Source organism: Mesoplodon densirostris, chromosome X (assembly GCF_025265405.1).
Source record: "Mesoplodon densirostris isolate mMesDen1 chromosome X, mMesDen1 primary haplotype, whole genome shotgun sequence".
NCBI lineage: Eukaryota > Metazoa > Chordata > Mammalia > Artiodactyla > Ziphiidae > Mesoplodon > Mesoplodon densirostris.
In genome coordinates, this window is record NC_082681.1 from 51,768,948 (window position 1) to 51,793,069 (window position 24,122).

The window sequence follows — 24,122 nt, forward strand, 5'->3', positions numbered from 1 at the left end:
ACCTAAATAATTTGGTTCTGTTGTTTCTGGAATTGGCTTTCTAATGTGATCAGATTTAAAGACACTGATGACTCTATTTCCAGTAGTAAAGAGAACATTAATAGTCCATGATGGGAACTGTTTATAGAGATACACAAAATATATACTCCTAACCAACCACTTATAAGAAGCAAGAGGCTAAGTGACTCAGTGAATAATACTTTTCAATGTTTTTTGAAGATTAATGAATTAAATGATGTGGTTGGTTGTTTCTAATGTTGCTGGACAAAGTGGTGTAAGAAAAGGATAAGCTCAGGGATTTGAATACCTAGCTCGAGTGTCATAAATGACCTAAGAGCTTCTCTGTGTGCCTTGAAGAAGAGTCTTATCTCCTGTAGAAGCAGAGCTAAAATTGCTGAAAATCAAACACAGCACTTCACCTTGTAATTGGCTGAGTTACAACACAAATTTAACTCAGCCTTGCAGAGTGCCTACTGTTAAAGTGAAGGCATTGATTAGGAAATAATGGGATCCTGCAAATTGGGATGGAAATGTGTGGGAAGACACTGATGAAGCCGGAGACATTGAGCCCTTAAATACTGATAAATCTTCTTTGCCAGTGGAAGAGGTCTCCCCACCCCCAGTGGAAGTGGCCTCCCCATCTTCAGTGGAATTGACCTCCTTACCCCTAGCTGAGCTGATATCCTCAGGCCCAGGAAAAGTGTCTTTCCCAACTATAGAAAAAATGACCTCCTTACCCCTACCAGCAGCAGCACCTCCACTCCCAGTTTCCCCTCCCACAGTGGTATGGTCCTCTCCACCTGTCTATGGGGATTAACATAGCGTTGCTTGAGGAAATGGTAATTGCCTCCCTTTAGGCAGTTGCCATACAACATCATGGTGAGACCCCTCAGGGTCCACTCCCATCACCATTCTCTGCTTCTAGACCTATAACTATACTCAGGTCCCAGCAGGCCTCTAAAGATGCGGTACAAATTGTAATCCATGAGGGAGTGCACTGCACTCCAAATGAACTAATTGAGTTTTCTAATTTATATAAGCAGAAATATGGGGAAATTGTACGAATGTATACTAAGAATGTAGGATAATGGTGGAAGGAACATTAAGTTGGATCAGGCCAAATTTACTGATATGGGCTCATGTTGGTTTGCAACCTTGGGAGTCCCTGGGTGAAATTTGGAACTGGCCCCCATACTTGGAGTACAAGGAGAGACCCAAGAAAGAGACCACTCCAGATTGGTAGGTGGCAGTTTTAATAAGCAAGGGAACTTACATATGAGGTTTATCTTGGGTAGTCATAAGACAAGTGGATCTCTGCACCCACCAGCCAGCATCTTGAAAGTTTAGTCACGTGCACAGTCCAGATTGTCTTAACGATACATTACTCTCTCAAGGCTGCATCCTTGAAACAGCTCGTAGTGTGGGAATGGTGGGCAGAATGTACATTCCAAGGACGGGAATGGGTAAGCAGCCATCGATAGCCCAGGTCCAGCTTGCAGGTCAACTGGAGGTCAAGTCCTCTCAATAACCTCCTCTAATACTCCATCCCTGGTGACCAGCTCTTACAATCTTGTACATCCCCCTCTTCTGCAGTATCTCTAAGTAATCAGCAAAGAGTTTTAATACCATTGATGTGGCTCAATTGGTAGCTCTCTGGCTACATTGGAAGTAGACGCCTCAGCAACAGTATAAGCACATGCAAGAGAAAACACAGATAAAGATAATGATTCTCAATATAAGTAACAATTTTTTTCCCACCAAGAACCCCATTATCCAAAACATTGATTTACTAAATCCCCTAGTGAGATCACTCAGGGCATTCACTTGTGTCCTCATGTGATTTAATAAAGATGATACATTAGTAGACTCATCAGGTATGAACATAGAACATTCTGTTTGGGTAATGGCATAGGTGCCTCCTTGTGAGGCAGTAATACTGTCCAAGGCCATCCTATTTTAGAGGATGGTTTTTCTCTTTAGATACTTGTCAGTGTTCAGTAAAGAAGGGCTTTGCTGGCTATCGTTTAAGTCTTGTTTGGTGAATCTAGTAAGGGATTCTATGTGTGCTATAATGTCCTCTAGGCTAATGTTAGGAATAAAGACAATGGCCAAATGACCCTGTCAGTAGAAACTGTGCCCATCCAGTGACTGGACACCACAGGACAGGGACAGCAGAAGTCTAAGGTTGGAAAGACAGATATTTAGCAGGAACTTGTATGGGGAAGTCTTCTCATATAAGAATAACAGCTATTGTCTGATATGTAGATGTTAACATGACTGCAGCTTTAGGAATCTGACCTGGTTGTGCATACCATACTTGTTGCCAGGGGAGGCAGCACTGTCAGGCATGAGGAGATAGACAGGGGGTGGGATATGCTGACCAGGACTTCTACCTTCTCCTCTCTTTCAGTGGTGCATGTTCCATTCCAGGTATGTTGTGCTTCAGTAGGTCTGACTTGCAGTAGGGCAGTGGGATCCCAGTGGAGATTGAGTAGTTCTCCTTCATCCAGAGGTGCAAAGTAACTCACCCATCCTGGTGGGATGACTGGGATTTGCAACGTTGCAAATTTCAGTAGATAACACTTTCCCTAGGCGTGATGGGGCTTGGTGTTCTCAGCAGCATAGCATGTTGATCCATGATGAGATTCGAACAATAGTTGTCTTCCATGACTTCCATACCTTTTTGTACCTTCACGGTGTTCGATGTATCAGCCAGTCTGGCATATGGGGAAACAGGTCCTACTGTTTGATCTTTCAAATGTAAAAAAGCCTGGGGCCATATTTTAGTCCATTCAGCCAAGGTCATTTTACCTGTTAGTAATTTAATCTGCTGTTTAATATTCCATTTTTCCTTTCTACCAACACTGCTACTTGTGGGCTATAGGGAATTTGGAACCTCCACTGAATGTCATGTACTTTTCCCAGTCTTGCATACCATGACATTTGAAATGTGAACCCCCAGTTACTGTCTATTCTATGAAGGTATCTACATGGTACTCAGCTTCTCTAGTCTCCTAATGGTGGCAGCCTAGTTTGCATGGCAACAATGGAAAGCTTGGGTTAGGCCAGCTGCAGTGTCCACACAAACCATAGTGTATTTAGCACCTTAAATGAGATAGAGGAGGCTAATATAATCAATGTGCCAATGCTTCACCGATTGGGAACTCTTGTGGATGGCCCCAGACTCCTTTGGCAGTTGCCCTGGCTGTTTAGAACAAACAGGACATGTTGTTGCTGCATTAGCCAAGTCACTGTATTCCAAGGGCAATCTGGCATTCTTGGTAATATGCCATCACACCTGAGTGCTACAGTGGCCACTCTTTCTAGGCACCCTGTCTGCTGTGGAAGACAGTGAGGACTGCTTTAGTCTCTTGCAGATGAACTTAAATGTCTTTCTACATATCCTGACTCCATGAGGGCTTATTTTTGATTATTCATCCCTTGGTTTCCCATTGTCCAAGACATAAGGTTAAACCCTTTGGAACAGCCCAACTGAGAGTACAAAGGGCTAATAGCCAGGGCTCATGAGTGATCACCAGCCACATTGTTGAGTTCAGCACATAGGCTGCTATGGTTCATTCTTGTTTCCATCCAGATGGTGTCAGTTTGGGCTGAATAGCCACTGAAATGCATGTGGCAGGTTGCCCTGACTAGATCCATCTGTACACCAGGCATTAGTGGGAATTTCTTCTATTACCTCTCTACAGGACCCAGGGGCCGCCAAAGGAATAAGGGGCAGAGGCATTTGAAGGATCTACATGTTCCACAGGCCTAGTAGCACCTGCATTTCCAGAGACAGTGGGCTGCTGGACAGGGTGCTCCTCTGCTGCATACAGGCGTGCAACTTAGTCAAAATAGGAGTTTGAGCAATAACAGAGGTGAGTCGATAGAACATATTCTCAACCCAACTCTTCATGGGAAGGGAAGTTCTTACCATAATATGCTGTTCATTAAAGCTGTCTGGTCATATCTGATTCTATGCACATTTTAAAATATGACATTCCAATCAAAGCCTTGGTAATATAACCAAGTTTCCAATTGTGTCCTGTTTCATTGAAAACAGATTCTTATTGAATTTATGCAAATAAGTATGTTGCCATAAAATAATATTACTCACTAAGAGTTTCTGAATCCTGGAGGGATCAGGTAGGGAGAAAAAGATAAACGTTTCATCTTTGTTTACAAAGGTATATGTTAGCAAATTGCTAATAACTTGAGAAAAGAGATAAAGATTATCTTAAATACGGAAAAACAAAGCATAAAATAACGAACAATGTTTCAAACAAAAACGCGTAAAAATTATAATCATCCTCATCAGTTCATTTAGTCCAATATAATTAATTCTTGTTGATCTTGATCTTTGGTTAGCAGTTTTATAAATTCATCCTTTTTTTTCCTTAGAGTTCTGTGAATTCTTATTCAGTTCAGTGGTATAATCTTCTTTATCAGAAGCCTGTATATGTCAGTCTTTTCCATGAATCTCCTTGAATATGAAGCACTTTTGCAGGAATACTTTTGCAAAAACATCAGAGTAAAAAAATAACTGTCTGTAAATGACTAAAGACTTTAAAATGGCCATGGTTAAAGATCTGATGAGAGTTCCTTGTAGTGCAATTGACAAGGGAATTTGGTTATTTCTGTAACATCATTTTTAAAATAACTAGAATTATTGTTGATGGAGGTCATTGAGAAGACGTGACCACTGGTTGACCCATGGCTGGACCTGGGCAATCAGAGGCTACTCACCTCTTCCCCTGTCCTTGGAATGTACATTCTATTCACTGTTCCAACACTAGGAGCCATTTTCAAGGATGCAGTCTTGAAAGAGCAATGTGTTGTTGAGGCCATCTGGACTGTGTATGTGACTGAACCTAGTTAATGCCTCTATATAAATTTTTAAGATTCTGGTGGACTGGTGCAGAGATTTACTCATCTTGCAGCTGCCCAAGACAAGCCTTGTATATAAGTTTTGTTGCTTATTAGAACTGCTACCTACCAATTTGGAGCGTTCTATCTCTTTCTTCAGTGTCTCCTTGCCCTCTGTGTATAGGGGCCAGTTTTTGAACCAACAGTTGGCGATCCGGCCAGGAGACCTGAGAAATGGGTCTTGGTAAAGAGGCGTCTGTGGGGGAAAAGAGGTATCTTGAGGTGGTCACGACTTCTGTGTGGCCAGGGGTGGACCATATGTTAGATGCTTGTAGATCACTGCTTGAGTACAGGGACCTCCTGAAAATGCTGGCTGGTTTGACACGCTTGTTTGGAAACTACACATAGTGCACTGTGGCAAACAAAGAAAACAAATGGCTTCTGCAGTGGGCTGGTCTCTACTGTGGTCAGTAGAGTAATTTAACATATCAAATTTAACACATCAAATAAGTCTAATTAGCTTAATCTCTCTCTCTCTCTCTCTCTCTCTCTCTCTCTCTTTATTTTTGGCTGCACTGGGTCTTTGTTGCTGCACGCAGGCTTCCTCTAGTTGTGGTGATCAGGGGCTGCTCTTTGTTGCAGTGCACAGGCTTCTCATTGCGGTGGCTTCTCTTGTTACAGAACACAGGTTCTAGGCACGTGGGCTTCAGTAGTTGCGGCACGTGGGCTCAGTAGTTGTGGCTCATGGGCTCTAGAGTGCAGGCTCAGTAGTTGTGGCGCACGGGATTAGTTGCTCTGCAGCATGTGGGATCTTCCCAGACCAGGGATTGAACCCTCGTCCCCTGCATTGGTGGGCATATTCTTAACCGCTGCACCACCAGGGAAGTCCCTAATATCTCTCTTTTATCAGGAGAGAGGACAAATCTTTCAGATGTTCCAGGGACCCTCTGGAAAATCCCAAAGTTAGTTTGAAGTCAAAAAGACTTCATTTAGAATTTGATTTTGGGGAAGTTTGCCAAAAATATCAAAAAAGGTTTTAAAAGACTTGCTTAAATAGGATTATAGGTCACTGTGAAATAATATTTGGTTATCTGTTTAGCCAAAGTGGCAATTAAGGACTTTGAAGGCAAAATCAGAAAGTTACATAGTCATAAAAAATCTTAGCTCTTTTAACAGAGAAGACTCAGTTTTCTTAAGTAATGAAAGAACTGATAAAGGCAACATGAAGCACAGAAAATTATTTTGATAAAACACAGAATCTTTGTTTTCTAGGTAGGTTACTTAAAAGGTAAAGAAAAACTTTTCATAATCTTATCAAGAACAAACCAATAGTTCAAGGAAACTTTGTTCTTCTCAAAGATGAAAGAAAATTAAATTTTAGTTTTACCTAAGTACACTATTGATATTAAAGCTTTTTTCTTTACCAATTAAATAGAGCTCTTTTATAAATTAATTTTGACAGTACCATTCGGATGTAGAAATATTTCATATATAACAGGTAAAAATAGACATACAAAAGCATACAGACAGATACAAACAGAGACCATATAGCTTTCATTTCAAAATTTTAGCCATGAATCAGGTACAGCAATACAAAACTCACTAGTTTATAAATAAGAGTTGAATCCAAATGTGACTGGCAGACAGAACAAGTTAAGATTAGCCACTCAAATGGATAAAGCTTTTTACTAATATTTGTGGAGAAGACTTTTAAGAGTTGTATTTGCCCTTGACCAATAATCATATAGAGGCTGTGGACTGATTTGGGGCAAGGGAGCTTCTATAGCAGTATGTGTTTTAAAAAGCCTCTTCTTTCATGTGTTTGTTGACAGTCTGTATATCTTCTTTGGAGAAATGTCTATTTAGGTCTTCTGCCCATTTTTGGATTGGGTTGTTTGTTTTTTTGCTATTGAGCTGCATGAGCTGCTTATAAATTTTGGAGATTAATCCTTTGTCAGTTGCTTCATTTGCAAATATTTTCTCCCATTCTGAGGGTTGTCTTTTGGTCTCGTTTATGGTTTCCGTTGCTGTGCAAAAGCTTTGAAGTTTCATTGGGTCCCATTTGTTTATTTTTGTTTTTATTTCCATTTCTCTAGGAGGTGGGTCAAAAAGGATCTTGCTGTGATTTATGTCATAGAGTGTTCTGCCTATGTTTTCCTCTAAGAGTTTGATAGTTTCTGGCCTTACATTTAGGTCTTTAATCCATTTTGAGCTTATTTTTGTGTATGGTGTTAGGGAGTGATCTAATCTCATATTTTTACATGTACCTGTCCAGTTTTCCAAGCACCACTTATTGAAGAGGCTGTCCTTTCTCCACTGTACATTCCTGCCTCATTTATCAAAGATAAGTTGACCATATGTGCGTGGGTTTATCCTGTTTCATTGATTTATCTTTCTGTTTTTGTGCCAGTACCATACTGTCTTGATTACTGTAGCCTTGTAGTATAGTCTGAAGTCAGGGAGCCTGATTCCTCCAGCTCCGTTTTTCGTTCTCAAGATTGCTTTGGCTATTCGGGGTCTTTTGTGTTTCCATACAAATTGTGAATTTTTTTGTTCTAGTTCTGTGAAAAATGCCAGTGGTAGTTTGATAGGGATTGCATTGAATCTGTAGATTGCTTTGGGTAGTAGAGTCGTTTTCACAATGTTGATTCTTCCAATGCAAGAACATGGTATATCTCTCCATCTATTTGTATCATCTTTAATTTCTTTCATCAGTATCATTAATCATTAGAGAAGTGCAAATCAAAACTACAATGAGATATCATCTCACACCAGTCAGAATGGCCATCATCAAAACATCTACAAACAATAAATGCTGGAGAGGGTGTGGAGAAAAGGGAACACTCTTGCACTGCTGGTGGGAATGTGAATTGATACAGCCACTATGGAGAACAGCATGGAGGTTCCTTAAAAAACTACAAATAGAACTACCATTTGACCCAGCAATCCCACTACTGGGCATACCTGAGAAAACCATAATTCACAAAGAGTCATGTACCAAAATGTTCATTGCAGCTCTATTTACAATAGCCCTGAGATGGAAACAACCTAAGTGTCCATCATCAGATGAATGGATAAAGAAGATGTGGCACATATATACAATGGAATATTACTCAGCCATAAAAAGAAATGAAATTGAGCTATTTGTAACGAGGTGGATGGACCTAGAGTCTGCCATACAGAGTGAAGTAAGTCAGAAAGAGAAAGACAAATACCATATGCTAACACATATATATGGAATTTAAGGAAAAAAATGTCATGAAGAACCTAGGGGTAAGACAGGAATAAAGACACAGACCTACTAGAGAATGGACTTGAGGATATGGGGAGGGGGAAGGGTAAGCTGGGACAAAGTGAGAGAGTGACATGGACATATATACACTACCAAACGTAAAATAGATAGCTAGTGGGAAGCAGCCGCATAGCACAGGGAGATCAGCTCGGTGCTTTGGGACCACCTAGAGGGGTGGGATAGGGAGGGTGGGAAGGAGGGAGACGCAAGAGGGAAGAGATATGGGAACATATGTATATGTATAACTGATTCACTTTGTTATAAAGCAGAAATTAAGACACCATTGGAAAGCAATTACACTCCAATAAAGATGTAAAAAAATAAAATTAAAAAAAAAGCCTCTTCTGCCACCTTTTTCCCCCCTCCAGTCTCAGAGCAATCCTGGGCAGTGTTTTTGTTAGCTCCTGGGGTATTTACATTTCAAAGACATTATAAGACTTACAACTTCAATGGGCAGAGAAAGAATGCAAGTTTTTCTCGTAGGAGTTTTGGGGTATATTTCTCTATTATCAGAAATCTTGGGTAATTACTATTTAAAATTTTCATTTGTATTAGGGCTCAGATGGTGTACGGCGCTACATCTGTTTCATTGTCAATAACCACAACACTCTTCCCTTTGTTCTCCTCACTTTCCCAGGGATTCCACGTCTTAGTGTCTCAGGCTTTGTCTCACACCTTAATCTGCAGCAGCTTGTGCCCTTCTAGCTTTTCGAAACGGGCACGCTATTGTCTTCAACTTATTATCCTGCTCTGCCCCAAAGCTAGCAGAGCAGTGGACAATCACACATCCTTCTCTACCCTCAGCTCTTCTTCCAGCTGTCTTACTTGAGCTTCAGCTTCTAGTTGGGCATCAGTGGCCAGATGAAGTGCCAACAGTAGAGACCAACCCACTGTTGCAGCCATTTGTTTCCCTTCTTTGCTGCAGTGCACTGTGTGTGGTTCCTCAAACAAACACATTAAACCAGCCAGCATTTTTGGGATGTCCCTGTAGTCATGCACCAGTCCACAGACATCTAACTATGTACCACCCCTGCCCACAAAGAGGTCAATGGCCAACTCAGGATTTCCCCTATCGATGCCTCTTTCCCAAGACCCATTTCTTCCGTCTTCTGGCTGGCTTGCCAATTGTTGGTTTGCAATTCTTGGGAGTTCCCTGGGTTATATTCAAAACTAGCCCCCATTTAACAGAGGGCAAGGAGAGACCAAAGAAAGAGGCAGAGCACTCCAGATTGATAGATAAACAAAGGAACCTATATATGAGGCTTGTCTTGGGTGGTCGCAAGATGAGTAGTTCTCCGCATCAACCTTCCTTAATTGGGGTCAGTCACATACACAGTCCAGATAGTCTCAGCAACACATGAACAGAACGTACATCCCAAGGTCAGCAGAGGGGGGTAAGGAGCCTCTGATTTCCTGGGCCAGGTCATGGGTCAACCAGTGCTCACATCTTCTCAGTTACCTCCTCTAACAGCTCCCTAAGCAGAGATTCTGCATTTAATGTAGCTAAGGAAGTTAGAAAGGCCTCTGATTGTTTGGTTGGTTATCTGACTGAAACATGGACAAAAAATTTCCCACGGTATGTGAATTGGAAATGCCTGACCTCCTTTGGTTTAATATAGAGGAAGGGGTTCAGAGATTTAGAAAGATTGGGATGTTAGAGTGGATTTGTCATTTAAGACTTACTCATCCATACTGGGAGTGTCTAGAACAGGGGTCCCCAACCCCTGGGCCTTGGACCAGTATCAGTCCGCAGCCCATTAGGAACCAGGCCACACAGCAGGAGGTGAGCGGCAGGCGGGCAAGCAGAGCTTTATCTGTGGCTCTCCATCGCTCACATAACTGCCTGAACCATCCCCCCGCCCAACCCCATCCATGGAAAAATTGTCTTCCACAAAACCGGTCCCTGGTGCCAAAAAGGTTGGGGACCACTGGTCTAGAAGACATGCCTTTCACCAATACTTTGAGAAATAATTTGGTGAGTGGAGTCCTAGCATCCTTTAAGATCTCCATGATTGCTCATCTCTGTAAGTGAGACGTTACCGTGGGAACTGCAGCCACTCAATGGAAAAACCTAAATGCAGTAGGAGTAATTTGATCCTGGCGTGGCAGGGTCCAAGTGGCAGCATTCAATCACCAAAAGGAAGGTGGGTGTGGTTACCATAATGGACAGCAGAGACAAAGCAGCAGTCAGAATAGTCTGATTCATGCAGACTTATGCTGATGACTAGTTAATTATAGTGTTCTAAAAAGTGAAATAAATAGGAAGCCTACTAGATTTTCACTTGATCTGTATAAGCAGAAAAGTTCTAGATCAAGTGAACAAAAATCTAACTCAAATCATAAAAACAGAGAGTCACAGCCCCTTGATCAATTCCAAGACTTAAGACAGTTTGTAGACTTAGAACCCCTTGAATGAAGGGGAGGTTGGGTCCCCTTGAAGAAGGATCCCGGTACACTAGTGAAAATTTATACTGTTAATATTTCTCCCAAAGGGACCTGCAACCTTTTACCAGAGTGACTGTACATTGAGAAAAAGGAAATAATCAGGCCTTTCAGGGACTACTGGCCACTGGATCTGAACTAGCACTGATTCTAGGAGACTTGAAGCACCACTGTGGCCCTCCAGTCAGTAGGGGCTTATTAAGGTCAGGTAATCAATGGAGTTTTAGCTCAGGTGTACCTCACAGTGAGTGTAGTAGCTCCCCAAATCCATCCTGTGGTTATTTCCTTCATTCCAGAATGCATAATTGGAATAGATATATATAGCAGCTGGAAGAATCCCCACATTGGTTCCCTGATCTGTTGCATGTGGGCTGTTATGGTGGGAAAGGCCAAATGGAAGCCATTGGAACTTCCTCTACCTACAAAAGTAATAATAAAAAATAATACCACATTCCTGGAGGGATTGCAGAGATTAGTGCTACCATCAAGGACTTGGAAGATGCAGGGGTGGTGATTTCCACCACATCCCCCTTCAACTCTATTTGACCAATGTAGAAGACAGATGGATCTTGGACAATGACAGTGGATTATCACAAGCTTAACCAGGTAGTAATTCCAATTGCAGGTGCTGTACCAAATGTGGTTTCATTGCTTGAGCAAATTAACACATCATCTGGTAGCTGGTATGCAGCTGTTGATCTGGCAAATGATGATTTTCTCCATACCTGTCCATAAGGCCCACCAGAAGCAATTTTCAGCTGGAAAGGCCAGCAATATACCTTCACTGTCCTACATTGGAAGTATATCAACTGTCCAGTTCCGTGTCTTAATTTAGTTCACAGAAATCTTGATTGCCTTTCCCTTTCACGAGGTATCACAATGATCCATTACATTGATGACATTATTCTGATTGGACCTAGTGAGTGAGAAGTAGCAACTAATCTAGACTTATTGGTGAAACAGTTGCATGTCAGAGGGTGGGAAATAAACCCAACGAAAATTCAGAGGCCTTCTGCCTCAGTGAAATTTCTAGAGATCCAGTGGTATGGGGCATGTTGAGACATCTCTTCTAAGGTGAAGGAGAGGTTGTTGTATTTGGCCCCTCCTACAACCAAGAAAGAAGCACGATGCTTAACTGGTCTCTTTGGATTTGGTGGCAATATATTCTTCATTTGAGTGTGTTATTCTAGCCCATTTACTGAGTGACCTGAAAAGTTGATAGTTTTGAGTGAGATCCAGAACAAGAGAAGGCTCTGAAACATGTTTGGGCTTTTGTGCAAACTGTTATGCCACTTGGGCTACATGATCCAGCAGATCCAGTGGTGCTGGAAGTGGCAGTGTCAGATCGAGTTAGTGTTTGGAGCCTTTGGCAAGCCCCTGTGGGATGAATTACAGCATAAACCCTTAAGATTTTGGAGCAATGCCCTGTCCTCATCTGTAGATAACTACTCTCCTTTTACGAATCAGTTCTTGGCTTCCAACTGGGCCTTAGAGACTAAACACTTGACCATGGGCAACAAAGTTACCATCAAACCTGAGCCACCCCTCATGAACTGGGTGTTACCTGACCCACCAAGCCATAAAGTTGGGCATGCACAGCAACACTCCATCATCAAATGAAAGTAGTATATATATATGATCAGGCCTGGGTAGGCCCTAAATGCACAGGTAAATTACCTGAAGAAGTGGCCCAAATGCCTATGGTCCCCACTCCTGCTACACTGCCTTCTCTCCCAGCCTGTACTTGTGGCCTCCTTGGGAGTTCCTACAATCAGTTGACAGAGAAAGAAAAGACTTGGGCCTGGTTTACACCTGGTTTTACAAGATATGCAGGCACCATATGGAAGTGGACAGCTGCAGTATTACAGCGCCTCTCTGGGACATCCCTGAAGGACAGTGGTGAAGGGGAGTCCTCTTGGTGGGCAGAACTTCAGGCAGTGCACCTGGTTGTTCACTTTACTTGGAAGGAAAAATGACCAGATATGTGATTATATACCAATTCATGGGCTGTGGCCAACCCATGGTTGGCTGGATGTGGTTTGGATGGATGGTCTGGGACTTGGAAGGAACAAGATTTAAAAATTGGTGACAAATTTAGGGAAGAGGTATGTAGATAGACTTCTCTTAATTGGAAAAAGACATGAAAATATTAATGTCCCATGTGAATGCTCACCAAAAGGTGACCTCAGAAGAGGAAGATGTTAATAATCAAGTGGATAGGATGACCCATTCTGTCGGTACCATTCAGCCTCTTTTGCTAGCCACCCCTGTCATTGCCCAATGGGTTCATGAACAAAGTGGCCATGGTGGCAGGGATGGTGGTTATACCTGGGCTTAGCAACATGGACTTCCATTCACCAAGGCTGACCTGGCTACAGCCACTGCTGAGTCCCCAATCTGCCAGCTGAGTGCCCAATCTGCCAGCAGTGGAAACCAACACTGAGCCCCTGATATGGCACCATTCCCTAGCATGATCAGCTAGCTAGCTGGTGGCAGGTTGATTGCATTGGACTGCTCCCATTATGGAAGGGGCAGTGTTTGTCCTTATTGGAATAGACACTTACTCTGGATATGGATTTGCCTTCCCTGCATGCAATGCTTTTTCCAAAACTATCATCTGTGGACTTAATAGAATGTCTTATCCCCTGTCACGATATTTCACAGAGCATTGCTTCTGATCAAGAACAACCCTTTACAATAAAAGAAGTGTGACAGTGGGCCCAAGCTCATGGAATTCACTGGTCTTACCATGTCTCCCACCATCCTAAAGCAGCTTGCTTAATAGAACAGTGGTATGACCTTTTGAAGATTTAGTTACAGCACCAGCTAGGTGGCAATACCTTGCAGGGCTGGGGCAAGTTTCTCCAGAAAGCTGTATATGCACTTAATTAGTATCCACTATATGGTGCTGTTTCTCAAGTAGCCAGGATTTACAGGTCCAGAAATCAAGCAGGTGGAAATGAAAGTGCACCAGTCACTATTATCCGTAGTGACCTACTAGCTTCCTGTTTTCATGACTTTATTTTCTGCTGGCCTAGAGGTCTTAGTGTCAGAGGGAGGAAAGCTTCTATCAGGAGACATAACAATGATTCCACTGAACTAGAAATTAAGACTGCCACCCTGCCACTTTGGGCTCTTCATGCCTTTGAATCAACAGGCAAAAAAAAGAGTTATGGTGTTATCTGGGGTGATTGATCCTGACTATCAAGGAGAAATTGGACTACTACATGGTGGAAGTGAGGAAGAGTGTGTCTGGAATACAGGAGATGCCTTAGGGCATCTCTTAGTATTACCATGCCTTGTGGTCAAAGTCAATGGAAAACTACAACAAACCAATCCAAGCAAGACTACTAATGGGCCAGACCCTTCAGGAATGAAAGTTAGGGTTACTATGCCAACTAAAGAACAATGACCAGCTGAGGTGCTTGCTGAAGGCAAAGGGAATACAGGATGTGTAGTAGAAGAAGGTAATTATAAATACCAGCTACAACCACATCACCAGTTACAGAAATGAGGACTATAATTGTTATGAGTATTTCCTCCTTATTTTGTTATACATATGTTTGTGTGTGTATATATACATAAACTAAGCAAATATCTTTGTTTTATTTCCTTTCTTATTGTTTTATCATATAAGATAAGCTGTATTGACTTTACATCAGTAATTGAGTATTGCTAATTTTACATCATAGTATTTAAGTTATGGGATATCAGGAGAAGAGTAAGCATCACTCAAGTGCCCTTCCTCCTCTTCTGGGGAAAGCATTATGCTTTCAGTTGTTTGTAGGATAGCTGTATCATGTCAGTTGGAACTATGACCTTGTCATTGTCTTTATTTGGAGATCCAGTATGGTTTAAGGAGATATGTATGGGTACCAAGCTGACAAGGGGTGGAGTTATGATGGTTAATTTTATGTGTCAACATGATTGGGCTAAGGGCTGTCCGGAAAGCTGGTAAAACATTATTTCTGGGTATGTCTGTGAGGGTTGTTAAAAAATAAAATTCAACTGAGTAAATCTGAAGATCTAATTGTACTTTTTCAAAGATTCATGAATCAAGCAGCATCTCATCTAGCAAACAGAAAGGAGCTCTGAGGAGCTGCACAAAATGGAAGGCTTTTATAGACAGAAGGGGACAGGAAAAGGAAGTTTCTAGCCAAGAGTGGACTGTCTCAGGCAAAATCACCTTCTTATGGGGGACAAAAATGGTCTATCGAATACATTACCTCACTAGTGCTGACCAGGTAATTCCAGATTGACTTGTTACAGGTCACATTCTTGGGCGAGGCTGAAATTGCAATTAGATTAGGTATTAAGTCTTGGTTTGCTGATGTGGGGCTTAGCATAAGTGACTCCATTTGAGGCCTATTGTTTCTTTTTTAACAGGGTGTTCCCAGAAGAGATTAACATTTGAATTGGTAGATTGAGTAAAGAGGATCACCCTCACTAATGTGGGTGGACATCATCCAATCCATTGAAAGCCTGAATAGAACAACCAGGCAGGAGAAGGGCAAATTTACTCTCTTTACTTGACCTTGGACATCCATCTTCTCCTACCCTTGTACACAGGCATTCCTAGTTCTTGGGCCTTTATAGACTCAGACTGGAACTTACACCATCAGTCCCCCAAATGTCAGGCCTTCGGACTCAGACTGAATTACACCATGACCTTTCCTGGTTCTCCAGCTAGCAGTGGCAGATCTTGGGATTTCTTGGCCTCCTTAATCACGTTGGCCAATTCCTATAAGTCTCCTCTTATTTATATCTATGTCTGTATCCATGTTATTGATTCTGTTTCTCTGAAGAACCCTGTCTAATGCAATATGGAATCTAAAATAGTCAGGGGCTTCCCTGGTGGTGCAATGGTTGAGAGTCCGCCTGCCGATGCAGGGGACACGAGTTCGTGCCCTGGTCCGGGAAGATCCCACATACCGTGGAGTGGCTGGGCCCATGAACCATGGCCACTGAGCCTGTGCGTCCGGAGCCTGTGCGTCCGGAGCCTGTGCTCTGCAAGGGGAGAGGCCACAACAGTGAGAGGCCCACGTAACACACAAAAAATAAAATAAAATAAAATAAATAAATAAAATAAAATAGTCAAAGTCATAGAAGCAGAGAATAGTATGGTGGTTGCCAGGGGCAACCTTAAGGGGGAAATAGGGAGATGGGAAAAGGGTACAAAGTTTCAGTTATGCAAGATAAATAAGTCTTAGAGAACTAATGTACGGCATGAAGACTATAGTTAGCAATACTGTATTGTAAACTTGAAATTTGCTAAGAGGTGTTCTCACCACACATATAAAAAAGTAATTATATTAGATGATGGATATGTTAATTAGCTTGATTGTGGTGATAATTTCACAATGTGTGTGTGTATATATATATAAACATCAAATTGTATGCCTTAAATATATATAATTTTTATTTGTGAATTATACCTCATTAAAGCTGAAACAAACAAACAGAAATAAAAATGTCCAGATTGGATGGAAAGAAGTAGAAATATATATATATATATATATATATATATATATATTTATATATTGTATTTCTTATATACACCCCCACACACAATTAGAACTAATAAATGAATTCAGAAACATTTCAGGAAACATCAGTGTAAAATATCAGTTATATTTCTATACACTAGCAATTAACAATCCAAAAATAAATTAATAACTTTACTTAGAATAACATCAAAAAGAATAAAATACTTAGCAATAAATTTAACCAAAGAAATGCATGTCTTATATACTGAAAATTACAGAATATCATTGAATGAAATTAAATAAATGGAAAGACATTCCATGTTTATGGATTAGAGGGCTTAATATTGTTAAAATGATAATACTTTCCAGAATAATCTACAAATTCAATTCAATCCCAATCCAAATTCCAGCTGCTTTTTTTCTCCAACATTAATAATCGAAACTTAAAATTCATATGAAAATTCAAGGGACCCAGAATAGCCAAAAGAATCTTGGAAAAAGAGCAACAGAGTTGAAGGACTCACATTTCCCTATTTCATGACTTACTACAAAGCTACAGTAATTAGAGCAGTGTGATACTGGCATGAAGATAGGTATATAGATTAATGAAATAAAATTGAGAGTCCAGAAATAAATCAGTACACCTATGGTCATTTGACTTTCAATAAGTGTACTAAGACAATTCAATGGAAAAAAAAAACAGTTTTGTCAACAAATCTTGCTGGAACAACTGGACCCCTCTCTCATACCATATGTAAAAATTAACTCAAAGTGTATCAGAGACCTATATGTAAGAGCTAGAACTATAAAATTATGACAAGAAAGCATAGGTGTACATCTTCCTGTACTCAGATTAGGCCATTTAAAAAAATATGTGATACTTAAAAGCAACAAAAGGAAATAGAGATAAAGTATACTTCATAAAAAATTTTAAAAAGTTGCTTCAAATGACACTATCAATAAAGTGAAAAATAAATTCACAAAAGGGAGAAAATATTTGCATCATATATTTGATGAGTCTAGTATCCAGAATATATGAACTCTTACATGAGTGTAAGAGTTCTTACAACTCAAAGTAAAAAGACATATGCACCAATTTAAAAATGGACAACGGATTTGAGTAGACATTTCTCCAAAGAAGATAGATAAATGGCCAATAAGCACTTGAAAATTGCTCAACATCCTCAGTCATTAGAGAAATATAAATCAAAACAACAGTGAGGTTCCACTTCACACACATCAGTATGGCTATAATAAAAAAGACAGTGGGAAATGTTGATGAGGATATGAAGAAATTAGAATCCTCATACATTGCTGGTAGGGATGGAAAATGGTGTAGCCTCTGTATAAAACAAAACCTCAAAAGGTTAAGCATAGAGTTAACATAGAGGAATTCCACTTGTAGGTATATACCCAAGAGAATTGAAAACATGTGTTCACACAAAAACTTGTACATGAATGTTCGTAGCAGCATTACTGATAGTAGCCCAAAAGTGGTAACAACCTAATGTCCATCAACTGATGAATATATAAACAAAATGTGACATATCCATATAATGGAATATTATTCAAATGTTAAAAGCAGTGAAGTATATCAGCACATGACACAACATGGATGAACCTTAACAACATTATGCTATGTGAAAGAAGCCAGTCACAAAGGACCAAATATTTTATGATTCCATTTATATGAAATGTCCATAATTGGCAAAAACATAGAGCTACAAAGTAGAATACTGATTGCATAGGGATGAGGGGATGGGGTGGGCAGGAGAATACCAATTGGCATGGACTTTCTTTTAAGGGAGATGAATATGTTCTAAAATTAATTGTGGTGATGGTTACACAACTCTGTAAACATACTAATTCACAGTTGTACGCTTTATAAGGTTGGATTTTATGGTATGTGAATTATATCTCAATAAAATTTATCCCCATAATGAGAAGCCCAGGATCACATCACTTAACTGGTGAATTCTACCAGTCATTTAAAGAAGAGTTAATATCAATTCTATATAAATTCTTCAAAAAATAGGAGGGAGCAGTTCCAACTTTATTTTATGGTACCAGTATTAACTGGATGCCAAACGTTTCCAAGCACATCACACACAAAAAATAAAACTAGAGAAAAGCATTCCTTATGAATATAGACGGGGAAATCCTTAACAAAATAATAGTCACCTTTTTTCTTAATTTACTAAGACTTTAAAAAAATGGCTTTATTGAAATTTGCATATGGGTGTTGAATTTTCTCAAGTGCTTTTTCAGCATGAATTGATATGTGAGTTGTTTTCTTTAGCCTGTTAATATAATGGATTACATTGATATTCAAATACTGAATAAACCTTACGTATTTGGAAGAAACTGCTCCTGGTATATAATTATTTTTATATATTCCTGGGTTCAATTTGTTATTTTGTTGAATACTTTAATTAAATGAGAAATATTTGTATGTAGATTTCATTTCTTTGTGTATGTAGTATAACCACACAATGGAATATTATTCAGTCATAAAAAGTTATGATGTACTGATACAACATGGATGAAGCTTGAAAACATTATGGTAAGTGAAACAAGCAAGTCTTAAAAAACCACATATTATATGAGTCTATTCATATGAAATGTCCAGAATAAGGAAAGCTGTAAAGACCAAGTAAATTGGTATTTACTTAGGGATTGGAAAGATGGCAGTAAGGGGGTGCAGTACTAGCTAAATTGTACCGGGTTTCTTTTTGAGGTGATGAAAATGTTCTAAAATTGATAGTGATGGTGACTGTACATATCTATGAGTATATTAAAAACCATTGAGTTGTACACTTCATATGGGTAAATTGTATGTAAATTATAATCCAATAAAGCTATTTAAAAAAGAGAATGACTAGAATCATGGGGAATGTCATCAGCAAGATGTCAGAATAGAAAGCCCCAGAACTTGCTTCCTCCACAGAAACACCAATTTAACAACAATACACAGACCAATTGCCTTTGTAAGAAATGAAGAAATCAGTTAGAAGGTTCCTGCAGCTCGGCAAGCATGAAGCCAACGTCAAAGACTGGTAGAGAAATTCATGGCGCACACTCACTAGAGCTCCTCCTCCCAGCACAGTAGGCATTATTCGGAGAAAACTCCCAACTCCCTACATCTCCCTGGGGAGAGAAAGAGAAGAGTAGAACATATTCAATGTTCTGACTTTTGAGGGGGCTACCAAGAAACTGGTTTTTATCTTGCCTGACTCTAAGCTCTGACAAGAAAAGGATACCAGGTTGGGAGACTCTGAGAACAAGAGATCAACGTGCAGTACCAAAAACAGACGCTAGATGTCGCACCAGCACAGTGGCTTAGTATACTACCAAAGAGGCTGCAGTACCATATATTGACACCAGGTGGTGCTTGTGAGTAAAACCCGTCAAATTTCAATGAAGAGATTACACACACAAGCCCAGAGAAAATGTATCCCCAGAAAAGTTTTAGAAGGTCTCCTGAATCTCTACCTGGGTGATTGAGGAAAGTCTTCCATGTACAAAACCAGATCACAAAGACTGGGAGAGGTGGCTGATTTTTCAAATGCCGAAGTCCTGACGGGACATAACAAGGTATACAAAGAAACAGGGAAACATGGTCCAATCAAAAGAACAAATTAAACATCCTGAAACTAACCCTAAAGAAACAGAGATATATGAATTTCCAGACAAATATATATTTTTTAAAAAACTGCCATAATGGGCTTCCCTGGTGGCACAGTTGTAAAGAATCCACCTACCAATGCAGGGGAGATGGGTTCGAGCTCTGGCCAGGGAAGATCCCACATGCGACGGAACAACTAAGCCCATGCACCACAACTACTGAGCCTGCGCTCTAGAGCCCACGAACCACAACTACTGAGCCCACGTGCTACAACTACTGAAGCCCACATGCCTAGATCCTGTGCTCTTCAACAAGAGAAGCCACCGCAGTGAGAAGCCCACGCACCACAACGAAGAGTAGCCCCCGCTCGCCACAACTAGAGAAAGCCCGTGCACAGCAATGAAGACCCAATGCAGCCAAAAATAAATAAATGAAATAAATAAATTTATTTTAAAAATACTGCCATAAGGATGCTCAACAAATTAAATGAGAGCATGGATAGATAGCTAAAACGAAATCAGGAAAAATGCATGAAGTAACTAGAATAACAACAAAGAGTTAGAAATTATGAAGAAAAAACAAATAAAATTGGGGAACTAAACAATACAATTACTTAACTGAAAACTTCACCAGAGGTATTAAGCAGTAGATTTGACCAGTCAGGAGAAAGAATCAGTGAAATTAAAGAAAGACTTCAAAATTACCCAGGCAAAGGAGGGGGAAGAAAAAGAAGAACGTGAACAGAGTCTGAGACACCATTATGTAGAACAACATATGCATTATGGGAGTCACAGAAAGAGAAGAAAAAGAAAAAGGGACAGAGAGCCTATTTGAAGAGCTAATGGCTGAAAGCTTCCCCAGTCTGAGGAGAAATGGACATACAAATTCAAGAAGCTCAGAAGAACAACAGCTAGGATAAATATAAAGAGAACTACACCATGACATACCTAATTGAACTGTCAAAAATCACAAAGAGAGAATCTTGAAAGAAGAAAGAGAAGAGCAGCTTATGACATACAGGCCTACCTTGTTTTATTGCACTTTGCTTTATTGTGCGTCACAGATAATTGCATTTTTTACAAACTGAAGGTTTGTGGCAACCCTGCATTGAGCAAGTCTATTGCCACCATTTTCCCAACAGCATCTGCTTACTTTGTGTCCCTGTGTCACATTTTGGTAATTCTCGCAATATTTCAAACTTTTTCGTTATTATTTTATTTATTATGGTGATCTGTGATCAGTGGTCTTTGATGTTCCTATCGTAATTGTTTTCAGGCACCATATACCATGCCCATATAAGATGGCAAACTTAATTGATAAATGTTGTGTGTGTTCTGATTGTTCCATTGCCCAGCTGTTCCCCAGTCTCTCTCCCTCTGCTCAGGCCTCCCTAGCCCCTGAAACACAACAATATTTAAATTAAGCCTAATAACCCTACAATAAGTGTTCAAGTGAAAGGAAGAGTTGCATGTCTCTCACATTAAATCAAAAGCTAGAAATGGTTAAGCTTAATGAGGAAAGCATGTTGAAAGCCAAGAGGGGCCAAAAGCTAGACCTCTTGTGCCAAACAGTTAACCAAGTTATGAATGCAAAGGAAAAGTTCTTGAAGGAAATTAAAGGTGCTACTCCAGTGAAGGCAAAACAGACTTATTGCTGACATAGAGAAAGTTTTAGTGATCTGGACAGAAGATCAAACCAGCCACAAAATTCCCTTAAGCCAAAATCTAATCCAGAGCAAGGCCCTAACTCTCTTTAATTCTATGAACCTGAGAGAGGTGAGGAAACTGCAGAATAAAAGTTTGAAGCTGGCAGAGGTTGGTTCATGAGGTTTAGGAAAAGAAGCTGTCTCCATAATTTAAAAATGCAAGGCAAAGCAGCAAGTGCTGGCATAGAAGCTGCAGCAAGTTACCCAGAAGATCGAGCTAAGATCATTAATGAAGGTAACTACAATAAACAACATATTTTAAATGTAGACTAAACAGACTTCTATTGGAAGAATATACCATCTAGGACTTTCATAGCTAGAGAGGAGAAGCCAATGCCTGGCTTCAGAACTTCAAAGGACAGGCTGACTCTCTTGTTAGGGACTAATGCAGCTGGTGACTTTCGGTTGAAGCCAATGCTCATTACCATTCTGAAAATCCTAGGGCCCTTAAGAATTATGTTAAATCGACTCTGACTATGCTCTATAAATGAAACAACAAAGCCTAGATGATAGCACATCTGTTTACAGCATGATTTACAGAATATTTTAAGCCCATTGTTGAGACCTACTGTTCAGAACAAAAGATTCCTTTCAAAATATACTGCTCATTTGACTCTACACCTGGTCACCCAAGAGCTCAGGTGGAGATGTACAACAAGATTCATATTTTCATGCCTGCTAATATAGCATCCATTCTACAGCCCATGGATCAAGAAGTAATTTTGGCTTTCAGATTTTATTATTTAAGAAATACATTTTGTAAGGTTATAGCTGCCATAGATGGTGATTCCTCTGATGGGCAAATCAAATTGAAAACCTTCTGGAAAGGATTTGCCATTCTAGACGCCATTACGAACATTTATGATTCATGGGAAGAGGTCAAAATATCAACATTAGCAGTCTGGAAGAAGTTGATTCCAACACTCATGGATAACTTGGAGAAGTTCAAGACTTCAGTGGAGGAAGTTCTTGTGGATGTGGTGGAAATAGCAAGAGAACTAGAATTAGAAATGGAGCCTGGGGACTTCCCTGCTGGCTCAGTGGTTAAGAATCCATCTTCCAGGGCTTCCCTGGTGGCGCAGTGGTTGAGAGTCCGCCTGCTGATGCAGGGGACATGGGTTCGTGGCCCGGTCTGGGAAGATCCCACATGCCGCAGAGCGGCTGGGCCCGTGAGCCATGGCTGCTGAGCCTGCACGTCCGGAGCCTGTGCTCCGCAAAGGGAGAGGCCACAACAGTGAGAGGCCCGCATACCGCAAAAAAAAAAAAAAAAAAAAAGAATCCATCTTCCAATGCAGGGGGTGCATTTTCGATCCCTGGTCAGGGAACTAGATCCCACATGCATGCCACAACCAAGAGTTCACGTGCCACAACTAAGGAGCCAACCTGCCACAACTAAGACCTGGCACAACCAAAATTAAAAAAAAAAAGAAATGGAGCCTGAAGATGTGACTGAATTGCTACAATCTCATGATAAAACTTGAACAGATGAGGAGTTGCTTCTTATGGATGAGCAAAGAAAGCAGTTTCTTGAGATGGAATCTACTCCTGGTGCAGATGCTATGAGGATCATTGAATTGACAACAGTGGATTTAGAATATTACATAAAACTTAGTTGATAAAGCTGCAGCAGGGTTTGAGAGGGTTGACTCCAATTTTGAAAGAAATTCCACTGTGGGTAAAATGCTGTCTAACAGCATTGCATGTTACAGAGAAATCGTTCATGAAAGGAAGAGTCCATCGATGTTGCACACTTCATTGTCGTCTTATTTTCAGAAATTGCCACAGCCACCCCAACCTTCAGCAAGCACCACCCTGATCAGTCAGCAGCCATCAACATCAAGGCAAGATCTTCCACTGGCAAAATGATTGAGTTGCTGAGGGCTCAGATGATGGTTAGAAATTTTTAGCTATAAAGTATTTTAAAATTAAGGTATGTACATTGTTTTCTTAGACATGATGCTATTGCACACTTAATAGACTACGGTATGGTGTAAACATAACTTTTATATGCATTGGGAAACAAAAAAATTTGTGTGAATTGCTCTCTTGTGATATTCACTTTCATGTGGTGGCCTGGAACCAAATCTGCAATATCTCCAATGTATGCCTGTAAAAGTGAGCTGTTATTAAATTATCAGTGGATTTCTTAGCAGAGAACTTGCATGCTAGAAGGAAGTGGGATGATATATTCAGTGTGCTAGGAAAAAAAAACACCCTTCCATCTAAGAACACTATATCCAGCAAACAGTCCTTCAAAAATGAAGGAGAGGGCTTCCCTGGTGGCGCAGTGGTTGAGAGTCCGCCTGCCGATGCGGGGGACACGGGTTCGTGCCCCGATCCCGGAGGATCCCGCGTGCCGTGGAGCGGCTGGGCCCGCGAGCCATGGCCGCGGAGCCTGTGTGTCCGGAGCCTGTGCTCCGCAACGGGAGAGGCCACAGCAGTGAGAGGCCCACGTACAGCAAAAAAAAAAAAAAAAATGAAGGAGAAATTAAGACTTTCCCAGATAAAAGCTGAGGAAGTTTATCACCACTACACCTGCCCTACAGGAAATGCTGAAGACAGAGAATTCCCTGGCTGTCCAGTGATTAGGACTTGGCGCCGGGTCCCGGGTTCAGTCCCTCATCAGGGAATTGAGATCCCTCAAGCCGCGTGGTGCGGCCAAAAAAAAAAAAATGCTGAAGGCAGTCCCCTCAGGTTGAGGTGAAA

At 40.7% G+C, this 24,122-nt stretch overlaps 1 pseudogene; it reads left to right on the forward strand.

Moving 5' to 3' along the window:
- The first annotated feature begins 11,902 nt into the window (after nt 1–11,902).
- On the forward strand, nt 11,903–23,282 carry LOC132481591 (tigger transposable element-derived protein 1-like; annotated as a pseudogene).
- Nucleotides 23,283–24,122: the final 840 nt, after the last annotated feature.